The sequence below is a fragment of the Ahaetulla prasina genome, chromosome 6 (assembly GCF_028640845.1).
Source record: "Ahaetulla prasina isolate Xishuangbanna chromosome 6, ASM2864084v1, whole genome shotgun sequence".
NCBI lineage: Eukaryota > Metazoa > Chordata > Lepidosauria > Squamata > Colubridae > Ahaetulla > Ahaetulla prasina.
The window spans coordinates 84,691,229-84,702,466 of NC_080544.1; positions in this window are offsets into that span (position 1 = coordinate 84,691,229).

Below are 11,238 nucleotides of genomic sequence, written 5' to 3' on the forward strand. Positions count from 1 at the left end.
AATATAAACTAATAAATACAGTTACGGTTTCTATGCTTCAAGATGATCTGGAAGCAGTGCTTTAGATGTCATACAGATGCAAAGCCAACACTTCTTTGTTATTTTTTCTGCTTGGTTTCCACGTGAGCATGAAAAAAATTTATGAGACTCAGCAGTAAGCTCTTTAAAGCAGTACATCTTTTCTGAAAACGGTTAAGTGCTGTGCTCACTCTTGTGCAATGTCTGAAGCACTTAGTTGAGCTATATTCAAACCATGCATAGCCCTAACTTGACGTGTAAATTTAAGTGCTTCTAGAATTAGCCCTTGGAAGAGACGACCACAGACTATTTTAGATATAGAGAATGTACAACTCATTGAGGAAAAGGACCACATTGATGAATTAAATATAATTGTGGACCACAAAGGAATAGCTGGCACACAGATCAGTTGTTGGTGGCTAGTGTCAGTGTCAGTGAGGCCTTGAGAAATTGCTGGAGGCATTGAAGGCACTCAGAAGTGTGTCTTTCAAGGGAGAGGCACTGGTGTGAGGGTGTGTGTGTGTGGGGGGGCAATGGACATTTAGTAGTTTGCCTGAATTTTTCCAAAATGCTGTTGCTCGAAAAATACAAAGCTGTTTGGTGGGCTGCATGTGGTCCTAAGCCTGGCATACTTGTATAGGCGTAGCCTAAGCTAAGGAGAACTTCTGGAGTACAGGAAGTGAAAAAGCTGATCAGGATCAGCTAGTAGATTTCTCAACAATTATTCTTATTCTTGTACTCTTATCTCTAGTCATGATAGAATGGCTTCCTGTTAGTTAAAGTAATCAGTTACGGGAGAGCTAAGGAAGCTGTGTTATTAGAGAGGCAACAGAAGACCTTGGGTTTTTCTTTTTTATTAGTTTTCTTTGGCTACACTGTCATCCATCTATATATCTATATCTACATCCTATATCCATGGTGGCACAGTGGTTAGAGTGCTATATTGAGGGCTAACTCTGCTCATTGTCAGGAGTTTGATCCTGACCGGCGCAACGTTGACTCAGCCTTCCATTCTTCCAAGGTCAGTAAAATGAGGACCCAGATTGTGGGGGTCAATATACTGACTGTGTAAACTGCTTAGAGAGGGCTATAAAATACTATAAAGTGGTATGTACAGTAAGTCTATGCGCTGTTGTTCGAAAAATACAAAGCTGTTTGGTGGGCTGCATGTGGTCCTAAGCCTGGCATACTTGTATAGGCGTAGCCTAGGCTAAGGAGAACTTCTGGAGTACAGGAAGTGAAAAAGCTGATCAGGATCAGCTAGTAGATTTCTCAACAATTATTCTTATTCTTGTACTCTTATCTCTAGTCATGATAGAATGGCTTCCTGTTAGTTAAAGTAATCAGTTACGGGAGAGCTAAGGAAGCTGTGTTATTAGAGAGGCAACAGAAGACCTTGGGTTTTTCTTTTTTATTAGTTTTCTTTGGCTACACTGTCATCCATCTATATATCTATATCTACATCCTATATCCATGGTGGCACAGTGGTTAGAGTGCTATATTGAGGGCTAACTCTGCTCATTGTCAGGAGTTTGATCCTGACCGGCGCAACGTTGACTCAGCCTTCCATTCTTCCAAGGTCAGTAAAATGAGGACCCAGATTGTGGGGGTCAATATACTGACTGTGTAAACTGCTTAGAGAGGGCTATAAAATACTATAAAGTGGTATGTACAGTAAGTCTATGCGTTGTTGCTATATTTATAGCTATCTCTCCAACCAGCTCTGTTTTGTGATTCAGAAAAAAAGATCCAAGCAGCTAAATAATAATAACTTTATGATAGTTAGGATTTTCGTATCTTTGAAAAATAATAACAAATTTACCTACCGAAGCTGGATGCCTAGAGGGAAATAAAAATCAGTTCAATTGTCAGTATTATCATCTGCAAGAATTGTGACATAAGATTTTTCTCATGATCTTGCTTTGTTCCCTAAGTTCATTTTCTTTGGAAGTAAAGTGGGGCAGAGGACAAGGACAAGAGATTCTATTATATTGAACCCAATATTATTTTAGTTTACATAACAACCTGTGCCTGAGATGTAACTTCTTATTTGAGGGGGGAAAAGTTTTTCCTACATTATGTGGGAAGCTGCTTTTAGTGGGCTGGCCTATTGGGAAATTGTTATTTAAAAACAAAACAAATATTATTTTATTCTATCTGTCATAGAATTAATAGCATGATATAGAACCTTTCTGAAATGAGAACAAAGGTGGAAAAAAACATCATTTTCTATGTGTTTCTGATGCTCTTTTGCTTTGAAAGCAATTTTACAAGAAAAACTCTGCTAATTAATTTTGATTATCAGGAAAAGGGTAGAATAACTCAGCTCATTTAAAAAGCAACACAATAAAAGATATTGTCATATCAAAATGTAACTACAGGTAGTCATCAACTTACCACAACTGAGCCCAAAATTTCTATTGTTAAGCAAGACTGTTGTTAAGTGGGTTTCGCCACTTTTAAGACCTTTCTTTCCACTGTTTTTAAGTGAATTACTAAAGTTGTTAAATTGGTGACACAGTTGTTAAATGAATCTGGCTTCCCCATTGACTTTGCTTGTCAGAAGGTCACAAAAAGTGATCACATGACCCCAGGATACTTCAATCATCATAAATACATGCCAGTTGCCAAGCATCCCAATTTTGATCATGTGACCATGGGGGGGATGCTGCAACAGTCATAAGTCTGAAAAATGGTTATAAGCAGTGGTGGAATTCAGGTTTTTTTACTATAGGTTCTGTGGGCATGGCTTGGTTGGTGTGGCGTGGCTTGGTGGGCATGGCAGGGGAAGGATACTGCAAAATCCCCATTTCCTCCCCACTCCTGGGGGAAGGATATTGCAAAATCTCTATTTCCACCCCACTCTGGGGCCAGCCAGAGGTGGTATTTACCGGTTCTTTGAACGACTCAAAATTTCTGCTACCGGTTCTCCAAACTGCTCAAAATTTCCACTACTGGTTCTCCAGAACCTGCCAGAACCTGCTGAATAGCACCCCTGGTTATAAGTCATTTTTTTCAGTGCTGTTGTAACTTTAAATGGTCACTAAATGAATGGTTGTAAGTGGATGACTACCTGTAATTTATTTAGTTGATAGCTCTGCTTGCTTTTTTCAAGGAATTCAATACACTGTTAACAACAATAACAATATGAAGAAGAATGGATTGAAATGTAGCGATTGGGCCAAATCATCCATAAACTTCCTTGGCTAAATGTGTATCTAAGTCACCCTGGCTAAATTCTTAAAGTATCTTAATCACCCTATTTCACAGCCAGTGTAATTATCTGTGCAAAATTTCCCAAGGAGAAATTAAGCAGTAAAGCCAAAATTATGTGTCACCTGTAAATAAGGACTTTCCTCCACAGTGATCCGTATGCTGCTTAAAATGATTGGACAACTCAGAATATCCACTATTTGGCTCAGTAGATTTTTTTGCATTCTGTTTTTATTCTGTGCCTGTTCAAGAAAGCTCAGAATACTTGTAGTAATTTTCCACACAACATTCAAGCCACTATGAATTTTAAAAGGGATATGAACTAGAATTTTCCATTTCTGTGCATTTGAAATTCTACCTACTATTTCAGTAGATTGATCTAGTGTCATTACTTTTTTCATGGTTTTTTTAAAAGAATTTTAAATCAGAGTGTTTGTTATGAATTCTGTCCTAGGAATTAAAATATTGATGATCCGTGCTCATCAAATATCTGCAAGGCAGCCAACAAAAATCAAACCAGAATAGTAAGAATTTACTTATTTATTGTCTAATTATGTTAAAATATATATCAAAATTTAAAAAAGCACTGGAGAGAAACTAATTAGACACATTACTCATAGCAGCAGTAAAAGACAAAACAGAGTTGGTGGAGGTTATGTAAAAAGGAAATGGTTATCTTCAGCTTCACCATCTATAGACAATACAAAGAACAGAGAGTAGATTATATACGACTAGTAGTTTTATTAGCTATATCTCTCCTCCAGAATCCAAGAAAATATGACCTTACAGTATCAGCAACACATACAGCAACTTCACACAGGAACAACAGAAGATAGCTACTATTCTCAGAAGACCAGTTCTTGCTTCATGAAAGTAAATAGTTGACCATTGTATTACATAAGATACCTGTTTGATGAGGTGATCAGTCAGAATAACAGAATAATAGAGTTGGAAGGGACCTTGGAGATCTTCTAGTCCTCAAGCAGGACACCCTATACCAGGGGTGTCCAAACTTGGTCCCTTTAAGACTTGTGGACTTCAACTCCCAGAGTCCCTCAGCCAGCAAAGCTGGCTGAGGAACTCTGGGAGTTGAAGTCCACAAGTCTTAAAGGGACCAAGTTTGGACACCCCTGCCCTATACCATTCCAGACAAATGGCTGTCCAGTCTCTTCTTAAAAACCTCCAGTGATGGAGCCTCCACAACTTCTAAAGGCAAGCCATTCCACTGGTTAATTGTTCTCACTATTAGAAAATTTCTCCTTAGTTCTAAGTTGCTTCTCTCCTTGTTTAGTTTCCATCCCTTGTTTCTTGTCTTGTCTTCTGGTGCTTTGGAAAATAGGTTGATCCCCTCTTCTTTGTGGCAGCTCCTCAAATATTGGAACACTGTTACCATGTCACCCCTAGTCCTTCTTTTCACTGGACTAGACTTATCCAATTCCCAATAAGTTGCTTTTTCACAGTGGCTCACCGAATGTATTCAGGAACCTCACAAAGATGGCAGTGGACATTGTAGTTTTCTACAGTTAGTATTTAAGGTATACGATCTGGGATTCTACAAGTAGTCAGCACCCATCACATGCATATTCACTGACAGACTTAATCTTAATCTAAGAATAGAATTAATCAAGGCTGCTTTCAAAATATTCCAAATTGGTGGTTGTATGTCTATGGAAATTCTCAGTCTATCCAGGTCATGGTTGTCCCAAAGGAACTCATTCAAAAGGCTACTGGACTTTGTTTTTTCCTTGAAGATGGTTCACTTCAGGGGGTATATGTTGTTGAAGGAAGGACAGATAATGCTGTCTGGGACAAATAGTAGGTTTATGGCCTAATTACCATACATGTCTTCTGTGGACTTCTTCAATTTAAGTACCACCACTGAAAGAGTTCAGCTATGGATTGCCAGCCATCATAAATTGGATGCTAGGGAAAGGATTGAGTTACATGCAGGAAGACACTGTCGAACTGATTACCAAATGCTTTATGATGCTATAGAAGATTTATATTGTAATGTTAGCTGTTTCCATTGATTTGACTAAGTCTTCCATGGTCATTATTCCAATGAAATTATTTGTTTTCACTCCCAGCCAAAGAGAAGTCACAGTTAATAATATTATCTTGTCACTGTCTCTTCCCACATTAAATCATCATATTGCCCTAACAATGACTTAGCAGGGATAAGTCACAGTTGCAAGAATAACAGATCATAGGTAATACCAATTATCATTTGCTAAGCATATCTTCTGAATTAGGAATTCTGGTTATAGGAATCCTCCATATTAAACCAGAAATCATGTCCTGTAAATGTGCCCAAAATGTACTATTGATTTTCTGATTGTGCATATAGTTTGCATATGTTTGTGTGTAATATATTCCTCATGTATCTGTTTGGCTGTTCAAATAGATTCTTTGCTTTGGTTGTAACAGCTTGTAAAACTGAGGAAGTATTATTTTCCGAAGGATTGGTAGAGAAGCCAACTCATGATCTCATTTTTTAAAAAACATATTTCTAATGCTGAGGAATTATTTTACAGAAAAGAAAGGAAGGTGAATGTAAACACTGAGTGCTACATCTATTAAGCTGTCAACCAGATGAATAAAACACAGTAAGCAAAATGTAATCTAGACACTGATATACAGATTGTTCCTGTCCATAATATAGCCCGCATTAACATGCTATTTGTACTTTGGTCAAAACAATGTCATTAAAAGTTTGACAGTTTAGAGACTGCAGGAATTATGACTGCTTTCTTTGCTTATTTCATGAAACATAAAATAATGTGTCATTTTAGAGTACAATCCCATTCGAGCTAGCAAAAGGATAAACCGTGCTGAAATCCAAAGAACCATTTATTACACCATATAACATTGAAGCATTTATATTGCTGAACTTAGTGATGGGGGAAGAGACAACTTTTTCTCCCAGTTTGTCTATCTTGGAACTGAATATGGGTTCATTCAAATGAAACTGATTTATAGGGCAAAGCTTCATGCGGTGCATTGTTAACTTCACTTCCATGAGATAAATGGCCATTATTTTAAGATGAATCGAGAAGGGAAAGGATTATAACAAGGAGGATAGGATTATGGGTGCTATATTTCTGTTTAAAGACTGGAAAACAAAATGAGAAAGAGATTTTATACTTGGGAAATGCCTAAGGGAATTGCATGAGGGATTGGGTTGAGCAGTGGAAAAGTAGTTTGCTTATTTAAATAGGCTTTTGGCCTTTAAAATATGACATTTGTTGACAGCTATAAACAAAAGGGCTTTTTTTAACCGTTCTATGGCAATTCCTGATACGTTGTTATTTGCATTTATATTTATATCAGGTTACAGCAAATAGATAGCATTAATATCTCAACTGCCATGTTGTATATGTACTTTATTGCTAGGTGGAAGATTGACCAATTAAAAATACACTGGCATAGATTAAAGTGTTCCAATCTGGAAACAAGCCAAGGTGTCATTAAGTGAAATTTCAAGATTTGCTACTAGTGAAGGCAAGGATTCTATCAGTAATAAATGGGCTAATCCTCTGATAAGGCAGTGTTACACAGCAGCATCTCAGGAAGTAGATTTATGCCTTTCAGGTATTGTAGATGACACTTTATCATTGAGATTGTCCAAATAAATTCAGTTATTAGTCAACTCAATTTCTATAAACAGAATTGAGGTGAGGGTGCTATCTTTGCCTCAGGAGGCTAAATGTCTTGAGTCAGGATAAATGAGAAAGAAACAACTGCCTGAAATTTCTCTATAATAGCAGAAAAATGGCCATTTTTTCCAAGGACTTTTCATGTTCAACAAAATAAATGGTTCAAAATATAGAACAATCTCAGTCTGAGTTAGATAAAAGTTGCTTTTTGGCATTATTTTCAGGCTTCTGGCAAATTATTTAGAATCCCAACTTAAATCAAATTAAATCAGAGACTTAAACAATCTCAGCTCTATAAATCAATTTGCTCAAAATTTGTTTTCTCTTTTTTTGTCAATACTTGAGGGGAAAATGTTAGGTAGATATTGTGTTTGGGTCTCTAATGATCAAACATCATTACTAACAGTAACATTTTTCAAAAGCCAAATAAAATGAAGGGAAATAAATCTAATTAGATTCTTTCTGCTTCTCTATTTTCTCTCTACCTGTGATGATGTTACAGAGATTTGCATTGGTTTAATTTTTCTAACCTGAGAACATTTCCAATTGATGTGGAATAATCCTCTTTAAATTATGTAGGTGAGTAATGCTCCAGGGGGCTTGACATTTAGGCAATTATTTCTTATGTGCCTCTGCAAGCTTACATATAGAAATAATGCATGTCGACACTCAGAATCTAAAGCTTTGTGCACACAAGATTTTTATTTCTAAAACTTATTTCTTCTTACAAAGAAGAAAAGCTACTCCACCTGTTAGAAATTATGAAAAGCTTGTAGAACCTAAGAAGTAGAATGAGATACTGGTTCTAGTAATCATAATGCAGATTGCAGAAGTTCACCTCCTTTTTCCTCTTTCAGCAGATGTTTTTTTCTTACTGCTACACACTGTTATGTTACCTCATATGGACTAAATGCATTTGGCTAAGGCTAAGTTGAGAAAAGAGGATAGAAAAGAGTTGTTTATAGAGAACGTGGTGTGATTTAACAGTCTGCTCAGTTGAGAATGTTATTCCTCACTAGTCTGCCCCTTCTGTAACATAAAACATTTAATACAACCATTTTAAGAACACGAGAAATCACAGATGGGGTTAAATCAGGGAAAGGAAATTCTCATCTGGCCTGTTAGAAATTTTCTATTGATGCAAAATAGTTTTGAAGGAATATTTTTGGCTGAAGTGCCAAAGAGGAGGAATTAAACTTTCCTTCCAACCAGCTGCAATTCCATCCTCGTGGCTATTATTTTTGATAATGTAACATTTATATGAAATAAAGATTCAGCCCACACTTGATTTATTTACTGGTAGCAAACTGCTTATTAGATAAAGACAGCCAATTAAGTATAAAATATAAATAAATAATAAATAAATGATCTTTTAGTGAACTAAGGATTAAAAATATTATTATTCATTTTAATGAATGCATAAAACATTGAATTCTGTTCCTGGATTTCAACCAACCATTCAGGCACTTTCCCAGGATGCTCTGCTTGATTTATTTTTTTGCCCATCCATTTTCTCAGTCCTGAATTTTTATGACAATGATGATGATGATAAAGACGATGGTGAGGATGATTGCACTTTTGCAAACAATGAGGTAGGTATAGGAAAAAAGTTAGACTTAGCACCTGAGGGTAGAAAAAGAAGCAATGGGTGGGAACTAATGAAGGAGAGAAGCAACTTAAAACTAAGGAGAAATTTCCTGACAGAACAATTAATCAGTGGAACAACTTGCCTTCAGAAGTTGTGAATGCTCCAACACTGGAAGTTTTTAAGAAGATAATTGAATAACCATTTGTCTGAAGTGGTGTAGGGTTTCCTGCCTAAGCTGGGGGCTGGACTAGAAGACTTCCAAGGTCCCTTCTAACTCTGTTATTCTGTTCTGTTCTGTTCTGTTCTGTTCTGTTCTGTTCTGTTCTGTTCTGTTCTATTCCCTCACATATTAATAAAATATGTGGCTTTCTATTAACTAGCATTTTCTCTGTTGGGCTGGCAGAACATCATCTCTCCCTTCTTCTCTTTCCATGGAAGGGTTTTGTTTTGTTTGTTTGTTTGTTTGATTTGGAAGGCCCAGTCAACTCCAAGAATCTTATCCTGGATTCTTTCAGAACCAACAATTCTTCAAAACCGAATCTCTTTTTGACCAGCCATTCATCCTTCTTCTTCCCAGAAGTTTCCTCAAATCAGAGAAGCTCCTTTTCCTTTTCCTAGGAGAAATCTACCTTCTGTGATAAAAACATGTTATCTGTATTTCTCAATTTTTGCTCTAAACTAAAAAGAATGAAATATTGTTTGGGTGGAAAGTGACAGGATTGAAGACAATTGGCTATCTCATGCGATCATATCCATGGTGGATGGGTTTAACTAGAATTTTGATCCTATTTCCTTTATCAGCCCTTGCTCTTAAGAGAGGTGAAGAATGAAGAAAATATTTATTCACTAGCTGGATCCCTGTGCTTTGCTACAAAACTATGTGATCGCGCTTGATAAATCAACACTTACAGCTTGAATCTTCCCCTATCTTCTCCCCTTCTCTCCCTCAGCTTTGCCCCACAGAAATGTCTCCCATCTATCCCCTTCTCTCCCTCAGGCTTTCTAGCCTCTTCTCTCCATTAGGCTTGCCCCGCAGAAGCCTGTCCTATGCTATCCCATTCTTTCCAGAGTTATTTTCAAGGTGGGGGGGGGGAAGTAGAACATCTAATTAATTAGCATCAGAGCATGTTAAAATAATATAGGAAATACTAAGGCTCTGATGGTCATTTCAAAAAATCCTTTCTTAGTGACCACCTAGAAGCCAAGAATTTGTACGTGGCAAATTTTAAGTTTGTAAGCTTTACAGTTCTAGAGATTTTGTGATTAATACCTGAGTTGTTTTCACTTATATATATATAGATTTAGTATATAGTATACAATGTCAGGAAAATCTACAAATGCTAGACATAATGCAGTCCTGATAGCCTAAATTGCTAATTCATTCTCTTGAGTGCTTGCATGCCTATCCTTGGTGCACTGCAGGGAGTAAACCAGCTGATTAACAGCACTAAGGTTCTTGGCTCTTCTGGACCTTTCTGCTGTTTCACCTCACCTCATCTTGTGTTGCATTGCTTCGCATCTGGCCCAGTGATGGGATTCAACATTTTTTACTACTGGTTCTGTGGGTGTGGCTTGGTGGGAGTGGCAGTGAAAGGATACTGTAAAGACTCCATTCCCACCCCACTCCAGGGGAAGGATACTGCAATATCCCCATTTCCTCCCAATCAGCTGGGACTTGGGAGGCAGAGATAGATGGAGGCAGGGCCTGTCAGAGGTGGTATTTACCAGTTCTCTGAACTACTCAAAATTTCTGCTACCGGTTCTCCAGAACTGGTTAGAATCTGCTGAATACCACCTCTGATCTTGCCAGGTCCAGTGCCGACTTCTGGTTTCTGCACACACATGCACGCAGCTAGTTTTTTCCCACTGAAGTGGTACCCATTTATCTGTTTACAATATTGCATACTTTTGAACTTCTGGGTAGGCAGGAGAATGAAGAAAATAAAATAAATTATAATCCAATTCTGAATTATTCAATAAGTATAAGAAAATATGGAGATAGATAACATGCCATTGTGAGAGCAGCAATTTTTGTTATTGGTAGAATTACAGTAAAGTAGTAGAGCCTAGTAAATGTTTCCAAAGTTACTAGCCAGAAGTGTCTATTCATTTTAAATAGCAATCTGGAATGGTGAAAAATAGATCAGTCTAGTGCAGAGGTCTTCAAACTTGGCAGCTTTAAGACTCGAGGACTTCAATTCCCAGAATTCTGGGAGTTGAAGTCCCTGAGTCTTAAAGCTGCCAAGTTTGGGGACCCCTGGTCTAGCAGGACCTTACCAATGTATCTGAAATTCAAATTATGGGTAATATTTATGTTAAATGTTTTAGCCTAGCTCACCAAAGTGGTCATAATGTTTTGGAGAAAACAATATCTATCAAAATTGGAATATTGGTGATATCACAGAATGATGCATTAAGATATTGGGCACTCCCATGTTATCACTCTTTCACTCTTCATCTCTCAAAGACAGTTTTGAAGTTTATTTCTAGCCATCATTTTTGCTGCCAGTTTTACAGTCTGAGAACAAGGAGCAAAGTACAAAAATCCTGCTATGATTTACCACCGATCCTGGAAAAATAAATATTCCTTTACTTTATTCCATGTAAAAGGAAATCAAATAATATCTTGCATTCTATCTTTCCTATAATCCAAGTTTGTTGTGTTATGTATTGTATATTTGGTCTATTAAATGCAAAAAATAACTGAGTGGTTCTGTGAAGTGGGGTTGCTAACCTATCAAGCCATCTTTGTCTTTTATGTAC